This window comes from Capra hircus, chromosome 3 (genome assembly GCF_001704415.2).
Source record: "Capra hircus breed San Clemente chromosome 3, ASM170441v1, whole genome shotgun sequence".
NCBI lineage: Eukaryota > Metazoa > Chordata > Mammalia > Artiodactyla > Bovidae > Capra > Capra hircus.
Genome location: NC_030810.1, coordinates 38457846 through 38479774, shown reverse-complemented (window position 1 = coordinate 38479774; position 21929 = coordinate 38457846).

Here is a 21929-nt window from a genome sequence, read left to right as displayed (position 1 = left end):
TGATTCTGAGATAATAGCAGCAGGGTTGTGTGGTTTTGTGGAACAGACTAGTTTTAAATTGAACAGAAAGTTTTAAATTGAATTGGAAGGGCAGAGACAGGGAAAGCTTTTTGGATGAGGACTTTCAAATTGGATCTTAAAGGAATATTAGACAATAGACTTAAATGTGTTTGTAGTCCTGCTAATGACACATTTCTTTCTTAATTCCAGACCTAAACTACTGCATAGAGCCTAACGTGTAATAGATAGACTTCAGGTTAAGTGTTAGCTGCTCTGTCGTGTCTGACTCTGTGAGCCCACTCTGTAGCCCACAGGTTTCTCTGTCTATGAAATTTTCCAGGCAAGAATACTGGAGTGGGTAGCCAGTCCCTTCTCCAGGGGATCTTCCTGACCCAAAGATTGAACCCAGGTCTCCTGCATTGCAGGAGGATTCTTTACCATCTGAGCCACCAGGGAACATGTAATAGGAGCTTGTCAAATATTTACTGAATTTAAAAAAGAAAAAGGAAGTAAAGAACAAGTGAGTCATCTTTGCCTCTTTTATGCCTCTTCAGTCTGATCTTAATACATAGATCTGTTGATGTCATTCACCTCCTCTAAAGCTTCACAGATGCCCTGCAATCTCTAGAGAAAGAGTAGAAAATGATCTTTGAGTCAAATAGTGTTGGGTTTGAATTCCAAATGCCTTCAGATCAGCCTCGGTCCTATCCTATGTGTTCTTAGCTCTCTTTCACACCTTTCTGTCCTTTTGATACCTAAATCTAACCATATTATCTCTCCTACCTCCCACCTCTCCCTTCAAAAGTTTATGTGGCTGCCCCTCTGTCTGCAGAATCTGGTGTCTAGCATCTTCTCCAGCTTCTGCTTTCTGTACTCTTTAAACTTTTCACTGTCTGGAAGGTGTCACATTTTCTCTTTCCTTTGGGCCTTTATGCATATTTAGAGTGCTTTACTTGGAATAGTCCTCTCTACCATATGCCACCCTCCCCAACCCAGCCACCCTGAGTATTAAGCTAACTCCTGTGCATCTTTCAAGTCAAGGCTCAAATGACACTTGAGGCCTCCCCTGCCCCCAAGTGGGTCCTGGGCTTTGAGGCTTGCAGAACACCTACACTTACTCCACCGTAAAACACACCACAGTTGATTGTGGTGATCTGCTTTATGATGGTTGTCTTTCCTACCTGGACTGGAGGTGCTGAGAAGGCAGTGACTATGTCCCATTCAAAATTGTCTTTAGTACCTGGCATAGCAACTGGGCCAATGAATATCTTTTGAATAAATTCAGTTCAGTTCAGTTCAGTCACTCCGTCATGTCCAACTCTTTGTGACCCCATGGACTGCAACATGCCAGGCACCCCTTTACATCACCAACTCCCCTAGCTTGCTCAAACTCATGTCCATCGAGTCGGTGACGTCACCCAACCATCTCATCATCTGTCGTCTCCTTCTCCTCCTGCCTTCGATCTTTCCTAGCGTCAGGGTCTTTTCAAATGAGTCAGTTCTTCGCATCAGGTGGCCAAAGTATTGGAGTTTCAGCTTCAGCATCAGTCCTTCCAATGTATATTCAGGACTGATTTCCTTTAGGATTTACTGGTTGGATCTTCTTGCAGTCCAAGGGACTCTCAAGAGTCTTCTCCAACAACACAGATCAAAAGCATCAATTATTCGGCACTCAGCTTTCTTTATAGTCCCACTCTCACATCCATACAGGACTACTGGAAAAACCATAGCCTTGACTAGATGGAGGTTTGTTGGCAAAGTAATGTCTCTGCTTTTTAATATGCTGTCTAGGTTGGTCATAACTTTTCTTCCAAGCAGCAAGCATCTTTTAATTTCATGGTTGCAATCATCATCTGCAGTGATTTTGGAGCCCCCCAAAATAAAGTCTGACACTGTTGCCATTGTTTCCCATCTATTTGCCATGAAGTGTTGGAACCTGATGCCATGATCTTTGTTTTCTGACTTGAGTTTTAAGCCAACTTTTTCACTGTGTTCTTTCACTTTCATCAAGAGGCTCTTTAGTTCTTCTTTACTTTCTGCCATGAAGGTGGTGTCATCTGCATATCTGAGGTTATCGATATTTCTCCCGGCAATCTTGATTCCAGCTTGTGCTTCATCCAGTCCAGCATTTCTCCTGATGTACTTTGCATATAATTTAAATAAGCAGGGTGACAATATACAGCCTTGATGTACTCCTTTCCCAATTTGGAACCAGTCTAGTTCTAACTGTTTTGGAACTGTCCAGTTCTAACTGTTGCTTCCTGGCCTGCATACAGGTTTCTCAGGAAGCAGGTCAGGTGGTCTGGTATTCCCCATCTCCTTCAGAATGTTCCACAGTTTGTTGTGATCCACACAGTCAAAGGCTTTGGCATAGTCAATACAGCAGAAGTAGATGTTTTTCTGGAACTCTCTTGCTTTTTTGATGATCCAGTGGATATTGGCAATTTGATCTCTGATTCCTCTGCCTTTTCTAAGCCAGATGAATATCTGGAAGTTCATGGTTCACATACTGATGAATCCTGGCTTGGAGAATTTTGAGCATTACTTTGCTAATGTGTGAGATGAGTGCAGTTGTGCAGTAGTTTGAGCATTCTTTGGCATTGCCTTTCTTTGGGTTTGGAATAAAAACTGACCTTTTTCAGTCCTATGGCCACTGCTGAGTTTCCCACATTTGCTGGCATATTGACTGCAGCACTTTCACAGCATCATCTTTTGGGATTTGAAATAGCTCAGCTGGAATTCCATCACCTCCACTAGCTTTGTTCATAGTGATGTTTCCTAAGGCCCATTTGACTTTGCATTCCAGGATGTCTGGCTCTAGGTGAGTGATCACACCATCATGATTATCTGGGTCATGAAGATCTTGTTTGTACAGTTCTTCTGTGTATTCTTGCCACCTGTTCTTAATATCGTCTGCTTCTGTTAGGTCCATACCATTTCTGTCCTTTATTGTGCCCATCTTTGCATGAAATGTTCCCTTGGTAGCTCTCATTTTCTGGAAGAGATCTCTAGTCTTTCCCATTCTGTTGTTTTCCTCTATTTCTTTGCACTGATCACTGAGGAAGGCTTTCTTATCTCTCCTTGCTATTCTTTGGAACCCTGCATTCAAATGGGTATATCTTTCCTTTTCTCCTTTGCCTTTTGCTTCTCTTGTTTTCTCAGCAATTTATAAGGCTTCCTCAGATGGCCATTTTGCCTTTTTCCATTTCTTTTTCATGTGGATGGTCTTGATCACTGCCTCCTGCAAAATGTCACAAACCTCCGTCCATAGTTCTTCAGGCACGGTCTATCAGATCTAATTCCTTGAATCTATTTGTCACTTCCACTGTATAATTTTAAGGGATTTGATTTAGGTCATACTTGAATGGTCTAGTGGTTTCCCCTACTTTCTTCAATTTAAGTCTGAATTTGGCAATAAGGAGTTCATGATCTGAGCTATAGTCAGCTCCCAGTCTTGTTTTTGTTGACTATATAGAGCTTCTCCATCTTTGGCTGCAAAGAATATAATCAATGTGATTTCAGTATTGAACATCTGCTCAGTAAATCTTTAATACAATTTTCTGTTGATGGCTGGGGCTGTGTTCCCTCCCTGTTCTTTGACCCGAGGCCAAACTATGGTGGAGGTAATGAACATAATGGCGACCTCCTTCAAAAGGTCCCATGCACGCACTGCTACACTCAGTGCCCCCAACCCTGCAGTGGGCAACCACTGACCTATGCCTCTGCCAGAGACTCCTGGACCCTCACGGGCAAGTTTGCATCAGTCTGTTGTGGGGTCATGAATATCTTTTGAATAAGTTAATGAGATCTAAAATTTACTGGCTGCATGACCCTGGAATGATAACTTTGCCACTCTGAATCTCAGTTTTTTCTTTTATAAAATGAAGATAATAGAACCTCATAGAGTCTGGTAACCTCTAAAGTGTGTTAGTCGCTCAGTTGTGTCCGACTCATTATGACCCCATAGACTATAGCCCACCAGGCTCCTCTATCCATGGGATTTTCCAGGCAAGAATACTGGAGTGGGTAGCCATTCTCTTCTCCAGGGGATCTTCCCAACCTAGGGATTGAACCTTGGTCTCTTGCATTGCAGGCAGATTCTTTATTGTCTGAGCCAACAGGGAAACCTAGTACGCTCTAAAGTATCTCTAAAATATCATATTAATATCTGCTTGTCTAATATTACTGGCCTTCCATGAGTAAATCCTCACTTGTCTTTTTACCTTATGTTCTGCTTCAACCGTTAATGGCACCAAAATGGACTTCTCAGCTTTTTCCTGAACACTGTCCTGTGTTTCCCCCATTGTCCCAATGGGACAAATGGGACAAATGCTGTTTTTCCTTCCTAGAACTACCTTCTTCTCTTCTCCTGATTTCAAAACCTCCATCTTAGCTCCATGAAGTCTCCCTTGATTTGTCTTAGTCAAGTTACTCCTCCCTTCAACTTTTGCTACATGTTATCTGCCCTTCTTCTAGAACATTTGTCACGTTCAACATTATGAAATAGTTATTGATGTACATCTTTCAGTTTAGCAGGCTCTAGAGTCAGTCTTCCCGGATTCATGTCCCAGACCTGCCTGCTAACTATATAGCTGTTGCCTATCTCATACTTGCTTCACTTAGTATGATAATCTCGAGGTCCACATACTAAGTGAAGTCAGACAGAGAAAGATAAACATGATATCACTTATATGTGGAGTCTAAAAACAATGATATAAATGAATTTATTTACAAAACAGAAATGGACTCAAAGACTTTGAAAACAAATTTATTTTTACCAAAGAGAAAAGTTGGGGTGGGGAGGCAGAGATAAATTAAGAGTTTGGGATCAACATTTACACACCTCTATATATAAAATAGATAATCAACAAGGACCTACTGTTTTGTACAGGCAACTGTACTCAATATTTTGTAATAGCCTATATGGGAAAAGAATCTGAAAAAGAATGTATATATGTAGCTGAATTTGCTGTGCACTTAAAACTAACACAACAATGTAGATCACTTATGCTCTAATATAAAATAAAATAAAAACCGAACTAAAAAAATAACAATGGCCTAGTTAGTCAGTTTATCTAAACCTTGATTCTTTTAGTCAATAAAGTGGGAATAATAACAACCATCTCATAAGTTACTGAGGGTCACATTAAATGAGATTATGTAAGTAGATCATTCAGCACAGTATCACAAATATAACCAGTGATTATGTGATTGGCATAATTAACATTATCATCCTCAGCAGCACCTTCTTCCTAATTAAACTCTGAATTCCTTGGGGATGAAGATGTTTTTATAGGATTCCCCTGTTGTACTTAGAACAATGCCTGCCCCCATAGTTGATGCTCAGCAAATGTTTGTTGAATGCAGGCATAAATAATATAGACAAATATAGACAAACAATGACTTTTTCTTTTGCTACAAAATGATGCAAGTTGACTGCATTTTTTAGCTTTTTAGTAACTACTGTCCCTGTGGATTTCCCTCAGCCTGAACATTTTGAAATAGTGCTAGTAGAATAGGCCCACTATGTTGCCATCAGTCTGGAATTTGGAAAATTACAAGCAGAATTAAAGAACAGTATTGGAATTATTTATTCTTTCTATGCCCCTTTATTGCATTCATTTTAGGAGAAATTATCTATTCTTGTTTAACAAGAAGATTACATTACATATTCATGTAGAAAGAATTTTACCAATTTGTGGAAACTTCTCAGATCTTGCCACATGTTAGATGTCAGGCAATGTCTCATTTGGAGAGAGGAAAAAACAACTAGAGTTACTGTGATTTACTGCAAGGCAAATTATTCTGAATTTCCTTGGTAAAAAGAAAATGAAAGCTACATTTGTTAAATATCATAGAGGTTCATCTTCTAAACAGCCTCTTATCTGGAAAATATATGTAGTCATTTTCCTGACTTAATAAGGAGATAAAGCAAGTTTCACTTATCTTAATTTTGCTTGTAATGAATATACTAGATGAGATTTTGCTATGATATGTGACTGCTCTTTCATTAACAGATTAGATAATTGCCCTCTTGGAATGGACCAACTTTATTATTTAGCACCTGACTTAATCCTGAAATAATCCAGAACTTTTTTTGAAAGTCAGTGTGCAGAGCTATGGTTAGAGGAAGTTCACTTCAATCGCTCAGTTGTGTCCGACTCTTTGCAATCGATGGACTGCAGCAGGCCAGGCTTCCCTGTCCTTCACCAACTCCCAGAGCTTGCTCAACTCATGTTCCTTGAGTTGGTGATGCCATCCAACCATCTCATCCTCTGTCATCCCTTTCTCCTCCTGCCTTAAATCTTTCCCAGCATCAGGGTCTTTTCCAGTGAGTCTGTTCTTCCCATCAGGTGGCCAGAGTATTGGAGTTTCAGCTTCAGCGTCAGTCCTTCCAGTGAATATTCAGGACTGATCTCCTTTAGGATGGACTGGTTGGATCTCCTTGCTGTCCAAGGGACTCTCAAGAGTCTTCTCCAACACCACAGTTCAGAACCATCAATTCTTTGCTGCTTAGTTTTCTTTATAGTCCAACTCTCACATCCATACATGACTACTGGAAAAACCATAGCTTTGACTAGGTGGACCTTTGTTGGCAAAGTAATGTCTCTGCTTTTTAATATGCTGCCTGTTTATCATAGCTTTTCTTCCCAGGAGTAACCATCTTTGAATTTCATGGCTGCAGTCACCATCTGCAGTGATCTTGGAGCCCCCCAAAATAAAGTCTGTCCCTGTTTCCATTTTTTCCCCTTCTATTTGCTGTGAAATGATGGTACTAGATGCCATGATCTTAGGTTTTTGAATGTTGAGTTTTAAGCCAACTTTTTCACTCTCCTCTTACACCTTCATCAAGAGGCTCTTTAGTTCCTCTTCACTTTCTGCCATAAGGGTCATGTCATCTGTATATCTGAGGTTATTGATCATTCTCCTGGCAATCTTGATTCCAGCTTGTTCTTCAAGCAGCCCGGATTTCACATAATGTACTATGCATAGAAGTTAAATAAACAGGGTGACAACATGCAGGGTGTTAAGTTAAATAAGCAGGGTGATAGCCTTGATGTACTCCTTTCCCAGTTTGGAACCAGTGCGTTTTTCCATGTCTGGTTCTAACTGTTGCTTCTTGACCTGCATACAGATTTCTCAGGAGCCAGGGCAGGTGGTCTGGTTTTCCCATCTCTTGAACAACTTTCCAGTTTGTTGTGATCCACACAGTCAAAGGCTTTGGCATAGCCAATAAAGCAGAAACAGATGTTTTTCTGGAATTCTCTTGCTTTTTCGATGATCCAATGGATGCCAACAATTTGATCTCTGGTTCCTCTGCCTTTTTAAAATCCAGATTGAACATCTGAAAGTTCTTCGTTTACATACTGTTAAAGCTTAGCTTGGAGAATTTTGAGCATTACTTTGCTAGAGTGTGACATGAGTGCAATTGTGCGGTAGTTTTAACATTCTTTAGCATTGCCTTTCTTTGGGAGTAGAATGAAAACTGACGTTTTCCAGTCCCGTGGCCACTGCTGAGTTTTCCAAATTTGCTGGCATATTGAGAGCAGCACTTTCACAGCATTATCTTTTGGAGTTGAAATAGCTCAGCTGGAATTCCATCACCTCCACTAGCTTTGTTCGTGGTGATACTTCCTAAGACCCATTTGACTTTGCATTCCAGGATGTCTGGCTCTGGTGCATCATGGTTATCTGGGTCTAAGATCTTTTTTGTATAGTTCTGTGTATTCTTGCCAGCTCTTCTTAATATCTTCTGCTTCTGTTAGGTCCATACCATTTCTATCCTTTATTGTGCCCATCTTTGCAAGAAATGTTCCCTTGGTATCTCCAATTTTCTTGAAGACATCTCTAGTCTTTCCCGTTCTATTGTTTTCCTCTATTTCTTTGCACTGATTACTGAGGAAGCCTTTCTTAGCTCTCTCTTGCTATTCCTCGGAACTCTGCATTCAGATAAGTTTATCTTTCTTTTTCTCCTTTGCCTTTCACTTCTCTTGTTTTCTCAGTGATTTGTAAGGCCTCCTCAGATAACCATTTTGCTTTTTTGCACTTCTTTTTCTTGGGAATGGTTTTGATCATGGCCTCCTGTACAATGTCATGAACCTCCGTCCATAGTTCTTCAGGCATTCTATCATATCTAATCCCTTGAATCTATTTGTCACTTTCACTTTGTAATCGTAAGGAATTTGATTTAGGTCATACCTGAATGGTCTAGTGGTTTTCTCTCCTTTCTTTGATTTAAGTCTAAAAGGGACTTAGGAATGATGCTAAAGCTGAAACTCCAGTACTTTAGCCACCTCATGCAAAGAGCTGACTCATTGGAAAAGACTCTGATGCTGGGAGGGATTGGGGGCAGGAGGAGAAGGGGACGACCGAGGATGAGATGGCTGGATGGCATCACGGACTCGATGGACATGAGTCTGAGTGAACTGCTGGAGTTGGTGATGGACAGGGAGGCCTGGTGTGCTGCAATTCATGGGGTTACAAAGAGTCAGACACGACTGAGCAACTGAACTCAACTGAACTGATACTAGGCCTGAGAAGTCATGGGTTTCCATGTGCCTTGGGAATAAGCCACTGCCTGCATGACACAGCTTCACAGGAAGTTGAAAGATTTGATCTCATTTAACTGTTGATCAAGGTGTGAAGGGCTTCCTAGGTGGCTCAGTGGGTACAGAATCCACCTGAATTGGACCGAGCACCCGTGCACAAGGTCTGAGTTCCATTCACACCAGTTGTTCGAGGGGAGGATCTAAGACAGTGGAGAGCTTGGAAGTCAACTACTGCAGAAAATGGGTTGGCAAGCTATGGTCTACAGGCCGGATCTGGTTCACTATCTATGATTGTATAGCCCAGAAGATAAGAACAACTTTACACTTTTAACTGGTTGGAAAAAAATAGAAAGAAGAATGATATTTCATGACATGTGAACATTACATAAAATTCAAATTTCAGTGTCCATCCATAAAGTTTTATTGGAACAGTCACATTCACCAGTTTCCATATTGTCCGTGGTTGTTTCTGTGCTTCAGTGGGAGACTTGAACTGTCACAGTAGAGACTGGGTGACCCTGAAATCTTGAAAATGTATTGTCTGGCTCTGTACGGAAGAAGTTTGCTGACCACTGGTGTAGAGGTGGCGCTAGTAGTGAAGAACCCACCTGTCAATGCGGGAGATGTAAGAGATACAGGTTTGATTCTGGGTTGGGGAGATCCCCTGGAGAAGGGCATGGCAACCCACTCCAATATTCTTGCCTGGAGAAGCCCATGGACAGAGGAGCCTGGTGGGCTACTGTCCTTAGGGTCACAGAGTCAGACATGACTGAAGCGACTTAGCCCCATATAGAAGGAAAGAGCATTAACACCCATGGAGTCAGTCTCAGGTTGAATCCTATCTCTTTCAGTTACTAGACGTGGAACCTTAGTCAAAGTGACCATTCATTCAAGAAACATTTCTTAAACTCTTACTGTTTCTCAGAGACGTTGCTTGGCATTTGAAATGTAGTGGTTTTCACACCTGAAGGGTTACCAATACTAGTTTGCTGGTTTCACTGAGAACGTTAAATGAAAGTAAGTATTCAAAGTACATGGCGTCTAGACGTTGCTCAATAAATGCTTCCCCCTGCCGCTCGCTCTGTCATTTATTAGGAGTCAAAGATGGGGAAGCCACTTAATTTCTTACAGTATTTACTCTTTCAACTATTAAACAGCTCAACAAATGATTTTTGAAAGTCCACAGATAACCACAGATAGCCATTCCACCCTAGTATTTTGGGATGGCTGTAGAAGTGGGGTAATGCTAGGGTTCCCTGGAGGTTCAGAGATGAAAAATCTGCCTGCAGTGCAGGAGACCTGGGTTCAATCCCTGGGTCAGGAAGATCCCCTGGAGGAAAAAATGACAGTCGATTCCAGTATTCTTGCCTGGAAAATTCCATGGACAGAGGAGCCTGGCGGGCTACAGTTCATGGGGTTGGAAAGAACCGGACACAGCTGAGTGACTAACGCTTTACTAATGATGGGAAAGATTGAGGACAGGAGGAGAAGGGAGCAACAGAGGATGAGATGATTAGATAGCATCTCCGACTCAATGGACATGAGCTTGAGCAAACTCTGGGATATAGTGAAGGACAGGGAAGCCTGGCTTGCTGCAGTCCATGGGGTCATAAACAGTCAGACATGACTTAGTGACTGAACAACATCAACAAAGGAGGCAAAATGGTGAGCTGAGGGCTGGCTGGGACCTAGCCTGGCATCTCAAGTGGTGATGTGCTGTGGACCTAGGGGAAGAGAGGCGTTGAAAAGGCAAGGCCAGGGAACCACAAACAAATGACTTTATAGTTTTGGTCTGGGCCTGCTTTCTTCAGATGTAACCTTCTGTGGGACCCAATCTTGGGTGCAGATGGTCTTTTGATATCAAAATACTTTCAATGGTTAGAATACTTCTAGTATGTGATGGGGCCAGAATTTCGAATCCTAGGCATTCTGATTCTGCTGCCATTAGTCATTACACCCGTGCCTCTCAAACTGGGGTCTAGAGTTACATGGATATCTCATCAGGGTTCCTAGAGTGCTCCACAAAAGCCTCTAAATTCAGAGTTTCATGAGAATCTTAGGAAAAAGAGTCAAAAGGTCATATAAGCACATTCCGGACACTCCAGTGATCCTTTATAACCTGGTATTGCCCTGTGGTGCCTTCTCTAAGTCTGCACTTGTGTTTACATCAGGTAATTTTAGTGGGCTAATAAGGAAAGAACAGAGGCAGCAGATCTAATAAGAAAATAATGTGTTGACACCATAGGAAGGTCAAATGATATTACTGCTTACTCTAAGGACAGAGATTTCACAGTAATTCTAAGTGAGAAAAGAGTTGGGAGAACCAAATCATTATACAGCACACAGGGGTGTTGGTGTGCTGGGCGAAACTGGAACATGATTAGAATGGCAAGCTAGTTTTTGCAAAACAGCAGCCACTGTGTAACTTGGATTTTATTAGTTTTGTGATTTTGCTTTGGTTTAATACATTGTACAAAAAGCTATGTGCATACAACATTTTAAAATCCAGTTGTTTAAAACCAAGTTTTAACTCATTTAAATGACATTTGATAAAAATGGTTCCAGTGATGTTCCAAATAACTCTTTATTATTATGTGATTTTGCCTTATTTTACAATTTGAAGCTTCACTGAATGAGGGCACTCTCTAAATTCTTTCTAAAGTGTTAAAAAGAATAGCCTAGAGCTGGAGAAAAGGCAGAAGAAATTTTACACACATTTTTGTGTGGTTGTCCTGTGCTTGTGTTGATGAGGTTATTTTTCCTTGCACAGGAATATGTCCAAAGGAGATAAATGCTGAAACTTCAATATGGTTATTTAAATGATAATCCTATTTCTTTCCTATTTCTTTGGTCCTGATCATTCAATTTCTATTCCTGTGATTTTTTGCTTATCAATGAAATGTCTTTTCATCAGATTCTGATGCTTATGCTACCATCTTCAGAATGGTTCTTGGTTCTTATTTATCCAGAGAAACGGAAAGGAACTATCAGCCACTGCTCGCCTCTCAGCACTTATGTTATAAATATATTTATTTGTTTAATGTCTGTCCTCCCATTAGAATGTAAGCTATGTGAAAGTAAGGTTTTTCTCTTGTTTGTTTCATTCAGGGATTCAAAACTGGAGGCAGTTTTTCATCCAGGGAATATTTAGCAATGTCTGTTTGTCAACTAGGATGGGGGCTACTACTGTCATTGGTAGGGATAGAGGCCAAGGAAGCTGCTAAATACCTTATAGTACACAGGACAAGCCCCCCTCTCCCACAACCAACAATAAAGAAGGCAGTCAAAATGTCAATAATGCTGAAGTAGAGGAACCCACAGTTGAAAAGTGGTGTCCAGCAAGTAGCAAGACTTACAAGTATTTGTGGAGTAAATGAAAAGGTAACTGACATATAATATGTGTCAGGGACTACATTAGAGGCTTCATAGATGTAGCAAGGTCATCCACTGAGATACTAATTTGTTTTGGTTCTCACTGGATTTTTCCTGGCTCCCTTTCCAGAAAGGTCAGAGTCGGGCATTTCCTGTCCTCAGAGTCTGTGACAATGTTAAGAAGTGGCAGAAGGAAAGTCCTCTGCTTGCCTTTGTGAAGGGTGAGTCACTGACATTGTGCCATATATTCTGGAGGGTCTTTCTGTGGCCTTGTGGAGAGAGGAGTATAGAGTCCTCATAGTGTCAAAGATTTAAGTCTTTTTTTCAACCTGCTAACCTAGAGTTTTGAAGTTGGATTTAGTTTGAAAAAATAACACGCCATTTTTTGTATATATCAATCTGTAGAGTAAAATTTATGCATTTTGTACATTATTTGTTTTAAAAATTCTTAGTCAACCGTGCAACACAGTAGGCGTTACTGTTGCCATTTTATAGATGAGAAAACTGAGCTGAATTAACTCACTTCAGATCATACAGATTACAAATGAAAAAGATAGGATTTGATCCTAGCTCAGTCTGACTTCAGAATCCCAAACCAGGGTTTGAAAGAGCTTGTGGGTGACAAGATAACCTACGCTTTCACGCAGTATAAAACTTCCTTCCTGGACCATTTCTTTTCTCACTAGGGTGGTTTTTGCTCCTAAAAATGGTTTTCTCTTTCTCCCCAGGTGGACTATTGATTAATTAACTAATACTAGCACCTACTGTATTCTTTGGAAGGAATGATGCTAAAGCTGAAACTCCAGTACTTTGGCCACCTCATGCGAAGAGTTGACTCATTGGAAAAGACTCTCATGCTGGGAGGGATTGAGGGCAGGAGGAGAAGGGGATGACAGAGGATGAGATGGCTGGATGGCATCACCGAATCGATGGATGTGAGTTTGAGTGAACTCCAGGAGCTGGTGACGGACAGGGAGGCCTGGTGTGCTGCAATTCATGGGGCTACAAAGAGTCAGACACAAATGAGCAACTGAACTGAACTGAACTGAGCACCTACTGTGTCCAAAATGTGAAGCTACCAGAGACGGCTTATAGGTTTTATTTTATGTGTCATCTCTGACCATTGATCACTGGCTATAAGTGTGTTGAGAAGGCTGAATGTAGAACTGAGCCTTCATCAGTTAGCCATCTGCTGCTGTGTCAGGTGGTTTGCACATGGTCCACACATTTACACTCTCTGAGGCAGTAAGGGCCAAAGATGAATAAGGTCTCCTATGGAAATAGCCAACCTTCAAGATTCAGCTCCAGTCCCATTATTCCCTCCAGAAGCTTTCCTGACCACTCCAGCTTCTCTCTCTTCTAATCCTATAGTCAAGGTGAGACAGGGAAATAGAACAATACTCATGAAATTAGCACAGCTGCATCTGAGTACTCCCCCTGTATGTATCTCACTTCCTCAGCTGGACAGCAAGGAACTGGAGCTCAGTGGGCAGTGCTGCTGGAGTGCCTTGTCTCTCACATGGCTGAATGTAATAGTCACTCAGTGAATGTTTGCTGAAAAGAGGGTTAAATTGAGTGAATGAGGTGGGATACTGTATACCTTTACCTATTGCTTGCTCCTTGGAAGAAAAGTTATGACCAACCTAGACAGCATATTAAAAAGCAGAGATATTACTTTGCCAACAAACGTTTGCCTAGTCAAGGCTATGGTTTCTCCAGTAGTCATGTGAGAATTGGACTATAAAGAAAGCTGAGCACTGAAGAATTGATGCTTTTGAACTGAGTTGTTAGAGAAGACTCTTGAGAGTCCCTTGGACTGCAAGGAGATCCAACCAGTAAATCCTAAAAGAAATCAGTCCTGAATATTCATTGGAAGGACTGATGCTGAAGCTGAAACTCCAATACTTTGGCCACCTGATGCGAAGAACTGACTCACTTGAAAAGACCCTGATGCTGGGAAAGATTGAAGGTGGGAGGAGAGGAGACGACAGAGGATGAGATGGTTGGATAGCATCACTGACTCTATGGACATGAGTTTGAGCAAGCTCCGGGAGTTGGTGATGGACAAGGAAGCCTGGTGTGTTGCAGTCCATGGGGTCACAAAGGGTTGGACACAACTGAGTGACTGAACTGAACTGAGCTGATTCTTATTGGATTGAAGAACCTACAAATATATACAAGATCTCAAAACTGAACAGTTCATGCCTAACATAGTAAAGGTCCTCCAGGATCCTGTTCTAGCATTGTGGTTAGTATATGTTCTGCCTGGTCAGTGTTCCTCAAACATCTGTAGTTGTTAAATATTTTGAGCATGTAGATTGAACATTTCTGTCTAAAACTCTGTCTAAATCATCTCTAGAAGTCATTATCCCATTTCTTGTTTTATTCATCTCCTAGGAGAAGGCAATGGCATCCCACTCCAGTACTCTTGCCTGGAAATTCCCGTGGACGGAGGAGCCTGGTAGGCTGCAGTCCATGGAATCTCGAAGAGTCAGACACGACTGAGCGACTTCACTTTCACTTTTCACTTTTCTGCTTTGGAGAAGGAAATGGCAACCCATTCCAGTGTTCTTGCCTGGAGAATCCCAGGGACGGCAGAGCCTGGTGGGCTGCCGTCTATGGGGTTGCACAGAGTCGGACACGACTAAAGCGACTTAGCAGCAGCAGCAGCAGCAGCAGCAGCACTTGGCATATCCAAAACACTCCATATTTTATTTTATTTATTTATTTTATTGTCTATCTTCCCCCTGAGCAAGGGGGAAGAATGCAGTGAAGACAGGAGTTTTGTCTTGTAGAGTGCCTGGTTGTTTCGATTACTAAACAGTAGCTGCACAAACAAACAACCCCAAACCTAGTGGCATAAAATAATAGTCATTCATTATGGGCAAAGATTTCGTGGGTTAGAAATTCAAACAGGGTACACAGTAGGTGTATTAGTTTTCTACTGCTCTTTGACAAATTGCCAGAAATTTAGCAGCTTAAAATAACATGCATCTATTCTCTCAGTGGGTCAGGAGCCTGGGTATAGCTTAGTTGGGCCCTCTGCTCAGAGACTCGCAAGATTGCATCTAGAACTCAAGATGTTGGCTGGGTTGTGTTTCTTTCTGCAACGAGGGCCTTTCTCAAGTTCACATGGTTGTTGGCAGAATCCAGTCCCTTATGGTTGTAGGACTGTTCACATTTTCTTGTTGGCTGTTAGCCAGGGACTGCTGTCAGCTTCTAAAAGCAGTCACTTTGCACGTGGCCCTCTCACAACATGGCAGCTTTCTTCTTCAAGGCTGGCAAAAAGGGCACAATCCCTCTTTCAGTAGCTTTTACTTTATTATATCTGGCTCACCCTGGATAATCTCACTTTTTATTAACTCAAACTCATCTCATTTGGGACCTTAATTACATTTGCAAAATCTCTTCACTTAGCCATGTGACATAATTAAGAGAGGGATATTCTATCATATTCACAGTCCTTCCCTTTTCCCCTCAACACACACTGAAGGAAGGGGCTTATACTGGATGTATACACAAGAGTGGGTGCAGGGGGAATCTTGGGGGCATCTGAGAATTCTGCCTACTGTAGCAGAAGTGTCTTGTAACAGAATCATCATGATGTTGAAGGTTGAGGGAGATCTCTGCTGGGAAGACTTGAATGGCTGTGGGGAGTGGTCTCTGATGGGAATGGCTGAAGGCTGGAACCATTTGTGGGCACCTGTACCCAGCTCTCTGGCCTCTAGTCAGAAAGAGCTCAATAAAAAAAAAAAAGGAAAAAGAAAAAAATCTCAGCTGGGATTAAAGACCAGAGACATATGTGGCCTTTCCTTGCGGACTGTACTCTCAGCTTGGGGGCTGGTTCTGAGAGGAAGCATCCCAAAAGGGATTGTCTGAAAGTATTTCAAGAAATCAGGTGGAAGCTGTTTTTTTTTTTTTTTTTTTATGACCTAGACATAGAAGTCACATAGCATCACTTCTGTGCCATAAAACTTTTTAGATTCCAAAGACATAGACATAGGAATGAAATCAAGAACAATTATTTGGCAGAGACATATTTTAAATGATGAGTAAATTGAACAGTGAAAATATAGGGAAAAGTGTTGGGCAAAGGAAACAGCATATGCAGAGGCATAGAAACATGGAAAAAACTGGGTACTTTAGGGAAACTGTAGGTAGTTCAGTGTAGCTAGAGCACAGAGTGTGTAGGGAAAAATGGAAGGTGATGAGTGTGGAGACGTAGAGGGTGGCCAGGTTGCAGAGAGACTTGTGGGTTATGCTATGCAGTTTTTCTGGAAGATTTGAGGACACACTGAGAAGTACCACGAGTTCAGGGAGGCATTTTAGAAAGATTCTTATTGTGTGTGTAGTATAGGCATAGATTGGTGGTCTGGAGAGCAATAAAGGGCTGCTATAATAATTCAGATGAGAGATGATGAGAATGAACTGTGGCCTTTGCATTGAGAATGGAGAAGAGAGGACAGTTTGCCACATCAGAGTCTCATTCAATAATTGTAGCATTGCTTTACTTGTTTACTTACTTTTGCATTCATTGCAAGCTGAATTCCTGTTCTTACTATTCATCACAGAGATTGATGTTCATCTGGAATGCGTGAGTGTTGAAACTCATCGGCATTAAGTCAGTCATGGTGTACAGTGCATCTGAGCACTACTCCCTATACAATCTTTACAGCTCGGCTCTGAACCGGCTCCCTTGGTGATGAGTGTTGGTGATGAGATATAAATACATTGAGATGAAACCACGACAGTCACCTTGGCTTGGAATACAGCAAGGAGACAGAATCTGATTCCTGCTTTGCTTGTGTTCAAAGCAGCATGACATATTTGTACAGGAGTGTTCTCTCTGGAGTGTCAAGTGCTTAATAAATATCACCTCTGCACATTTTTTTGCAAGTAGAGCCAGTTGAATTCCCAGGTTTCTAGGCCTTTTGCAGAGTTTGAGGTGAATGAAATTCTTCTATTTTTTTTTTTTTTCTTTTCACCAGAAGATTATCAAAGGGTTTATCACTTTTAGGATGAGGACAGATTCTTGACTCCTTCCTGCGTGCTTGTGTGCTAAGTCACTTCAGTCATGTCTGACTCTTTGCGACCCTATGGACTGTAGCCCACCAGGTTCCTCTGTCCATGGGATTTCCCAGGCAAGAAACCCAGGAGAGGGTTGTCATGTTCTCCCCCAGGGGATCTTCTCAACCCGGGGATCGAACCTACGTCTCTTCGTCTCCTGTACTGGCAGGTCGGTTCTTTATCACTAGTGCCACGTGGGGAGCCCTGACTCCTTCCTGCTGACCCTTATATTGCATATTGGGAAACTAAGCTGAGGGTAAGACAAGGGCTTAACAGCTGGTCAGTGGGGACACCAGGGGGAAATTCAGATCACACATCCATGTCATGTAACTAACGGACTTGTCATCTTTAATACCTGAAACAAATATATTTTGTTTAATGCATGTTTAGGAAATCTTGACATGAAGAATCCCTTCAATTCTGTTCAACAATGATTTATTTAACATGTAGCAAGCGCTATTCACAATGAGAGATTAATAACAACAAAAATACCTGTCCTCACGAAGCTCCCATTCTAGTAAGGGGAAATAATAAACAATAATGATAATAAAGAAATTATAACTAAAATTACATGTGTGCTAAAAGTAGCATTTAAAATCAATAGTGCATTAGAAGGTGAGGTGTTTTATAGCAAAAGGAAAGGTGAATGAATAGGCTGGCGGATCTGAGGGAATGGTTTGTAATCTTAAATAGGGAGATTATGGTATGCTTATTAAAAGATGTTTTTCTCCTCAGCTCCACCCCGTTATATTTGAAAGCAGAAGCCACTTAAATTGCTCAATCTTTCTGAGCTCCAGGTTCCCATTCATTCACTCAATCAGACAACACATTATTGTATTAGTGATGTTGGTTCCCATTCACGTTTTGGAAAATATCAATAAAAAACCGACACAGTCGCTGCTCTCATCTAATCTAGCAGGAAGGCGGACTTTAAATAAATTTTCAGAAAATAAAATGTTTGAAAATGAAAGCTTGGGGTGCTGTGAGAGCAAGCCATAAGGGATGTATAACCTAGTGTAGGAGTCTGGGAAGACCTCTGAGAAATTTCATTTATGCTGAGGCCTGGAGAATAACTGGGAAAGTAGGATGGGCTAGGACGGTAAAGGGTGCTCTGGATGGAGGAAACAGCCTGTGTGATGAGAGTCTGGGGTCTTTGATGACTCGACAGAAGTTTAGTATGGCTGGAGCAAAGAGGATGAAGTGGGAGATGTCTGGAGAGGTAAGTAGGGGTCAAATCATACAGGGCCTGTAGCCATGTAAATTATCTGCAAAACAGAGATGAAGAATGATGCACAGCATCTGGCATTGAGTAGGTATGCAGCAAATGATGGCTGTTAACCATGTAAATGATGACAACAGTAATAATGACATTCAGCAGTGCATAAGCCTAAGCCAGTTGAAAGCTGGTATCTTTGGCGTATCTTCTGGGTAAGGTAAGCTTCATGTTAGAGGCAGGAGGCTGACTTGGGAATGAAAACTGAATTTAAGTGAAAATGAAGTTATCCATTGACTTATGAGCCCAATGTGCATGTTTCCTGATTTTCTTGGCAGGTGCTAAGAGAGTTTGAAATTGGAAACAGGTAGATCTGGTTCCCAGGGTTAAGTCTTCCACAAACTGAGACCATGACCTTGAACAATTTTTTTTTACCTCTCTGGATCTCAGTGATTTTACTGTAAAATGGAGAAAGTAATACTGTTCACACTCAAAGGGCTCATTGAAGATCAAATGGAATATTGGGGAAATTTTATTGCAACTTCTGTAATGTGACAGTTTGGTTTGACTTACTCTTCATTACATTAATGGGGAAAAGATCCTAAGAAAAAGCCTCCTCTTTGTATTTTCCCAAGACCAGGTTCTTTCGGTCACAACTGTGATGTATTTCAACATTTCCCAGCCTGTGTGCTGATGCCTTCTTTGGTTATTAGGGAATACTGTTCTGAGGCTCCAGTGGATTTATAGGGCTGCCTTAAAATTCAGTCTAAGCTGAAAACAAATACAAAGTCGGGAACTGGTGGTTAGATCATATGACATTCATTCACAGTTCTCCATAAATAATGGGGTCTGTTTAGGTGGCAATAGACAAGTCTAATCTCCCCCATATTACTGTAATTATTAACTACTACTCCTAAAATCTATGGAGTTATCCTTATTGTTATTATTATGAAACTCAATCCCATTTCCATGTCATAAAGATAAACCAAATCTCATTTCAATTAGTTACAGCAGGAGGGAATGAACTTTAAACAGACATTTAATTTCTGAAAAAAAAATTAGGAAGTTCTTCATGGAAATGTTATGGCATTTTGAAACAGATTAATAGTTCAGTGTGAACACATCCACCCTGCAGCTAAATGATGGGTGTATGGTGATGAGGAGATAGGTTAAATGAGCAAAACCAGTTGATACCACTGGTTTGGTTCTAATCAAATAATGTTCACTTTATGACTCTTGAGTGCTATTCTTTTTTTTTTTTAAATTCACTTTACAGATTGAATTATTGGTCTTCCATTATAGATGTATTTTATTTATTAAGAGAAAGTAGTTGACTTTCAGGTGATGATAAAATTTAACAAAAATATTGCCACCCTAGATGCTATGGAGAGATTTACATTCTCCCCCAAAAAGTCAGACTCCCAAGATGTCGACCTGTAGCTGGGGGCAGAGGGGAGGGAACCCAGAGCTGATTCAGAAAGCTTGTTCATTCTTTCTTTTAATCTTTTCTTTTATTAACATTCATATCCAAGAGTGTGCCCACTTTTCAGCAGCTGAACATGACAAGGGGAAAAGGTTTCAGTGATGAATTCTGGTGTGTGTCTGTAAATTTCATGCTTGTGAAGTTGGATTAATAGCAAGGCAGACTGAAGTCCTTTTGTTCTTGCACAAACAGCTACAAAGCAGAGAGCGACAGTGTGAGCGTCCCAGTCTAGCAAGGCCTCGAGGCATGACTGGGGGGACCTCATCGTCAATCTCTGGCCTCTCTTCTGAGGGCTAATTATGGCATTTGTTCCACTGGGACCTGGATGGGAACCACGAAACGAATGTCAGCAAGACTTCAGTGTTTCTTTCAGCCTCCATGAAAGCTGGATTTGAAGGCAATCTTTCAAATCTGTTGCCATGGAATTACCATCCAAGGCCTTTATATATATTTCTTGGTTCTTAGGGAAGGAGTCTATAAGCTAAACTGGCTCTTGTGTGGTTACAGAAGAATTGGTTTTGGGAGTTTTGGAATATAGTTCCTTGAGGGCATAGGAACTGTTGATAGATGTATGATGGGATTAAACCCTCTACTCCTGGAAAAGAGAGGCCAATTCACTGTGCTGTTATACAAAGAACAAGCCTTTTGGGGGATCTCTCGTAGACAATTGAAATAAGTTAATAAGACTGTTATTAACTGTTTACCTAACACTTGTTATTTGTTATAAACAAGTAGAGCAGTTTATCTAACATCATTTTAAAAAGCATCTCAAAGTATTTCATCTAATTCAGTTTAGCACAGTTTATAGCCCTACTAATTAGCTTAGTGACTAGACATAGTTCTTCTTAAATGAGGGCTTATCTTCACTAACTCTTTGCAGAGAAATGAGAAAAATAAGGGCAACGTAGCTTTCCTATAAAGCCTAATTAATTTTTCAACTTTAGGCATTGAAGATATCCTTTTTTTTATGAAGTGATGCTGGCGGAGGAGCCTGGTAGGCTGCAGCCCATAGGGTTGCTAAGAGTTGGACACGACTGAGCAATTTCACTTTCACTTTTCACTTTCATGCACTGGAGAAGAAATGGCAACCCACTCCAGTGTTCTTGCCTGGAGAATCCCAGGGATGAGGGAGCCTGGTGGGCTGCCATATATGGGGTCGCACAGAGTCAGACACGACTGAAGCAACTTTGCAGCAGCAGCAGCAGCAGCAGCTGGTGGTAGATGGTAGTTGTTTTTTCAAATGCTCTTTACAAAATACAGAAGATGACAAACTTAGGTTTATTATCACATTAAAAAAGCTGTTTTTAAAATTTTCAGGTCAACAAAATTCCCAAATCTGAAAACTACTGTCACAGCAAGGGCTTTAGAGTTAGAAATACTATACTTCATGACTCACCAGCTATTTGATCTTGAGCAAGACAATTACTTTTCTGAGACTTGATTCTTCTCATTTGTAAAATGAAGACCAAAGTATCTATCTCAGAGAGATATTGTAAGCTAGCAACATTCATAAAAGTAAAACATTGGAAATGGTCCAAGTTAATGAATGCAAATGTTCACCAACTGGTGACTGGATAAACAATGATAGACCTATGCACGGAATACTATTCAGTAATAAACAAGAATGAACTACTGATCCATGCGATAACATGGGTAAACCCCTAAAATATGTTAAGTGTAAAGAGCTAAATACCCAAGACTACAAACTGTATTATCCCACTTACACTAAACATCCAGAAAAGACAAATCTATAGAGGCAGAAAGTAGATTCATAGTTCCCTAAGGCAGGGAGTGAGAACAGGGATTAACTGCAACTGGATATGACGCATCCCTTTTGAGTAACAGAAATATTCTAAAACAGGACCATGGTGATGCCTGTACAACTGCTGTTTACAAAAAATTATTGAGTTATATATCTAAAGTGGTGAACTTCTTTGGTATGAAATAATACCTCAATAAAGCTGTTTAAAGGCTTCCCAGGTGGCACAGTAGTGAAGAATCCACCTGCCAATGCAGGAGATGCAAGAGACGTGGGTTTGATCCCTACGTTGGGAAGATCTCCTGGAGTAGGAAATGGCAACCTACTCCAGTACTCTTGCTTGGAAAATTTCATGGACAGAGGAGCCTGGTGGGCTACAGTTCATAGGACTGCAAAGAGTTAGACACAATTGAGTGTGTGTGTGCACACACACACACACAGCTGTTTAAAAATTAATTTTAAAAGAAAAAAGAAAAAAATAAACTA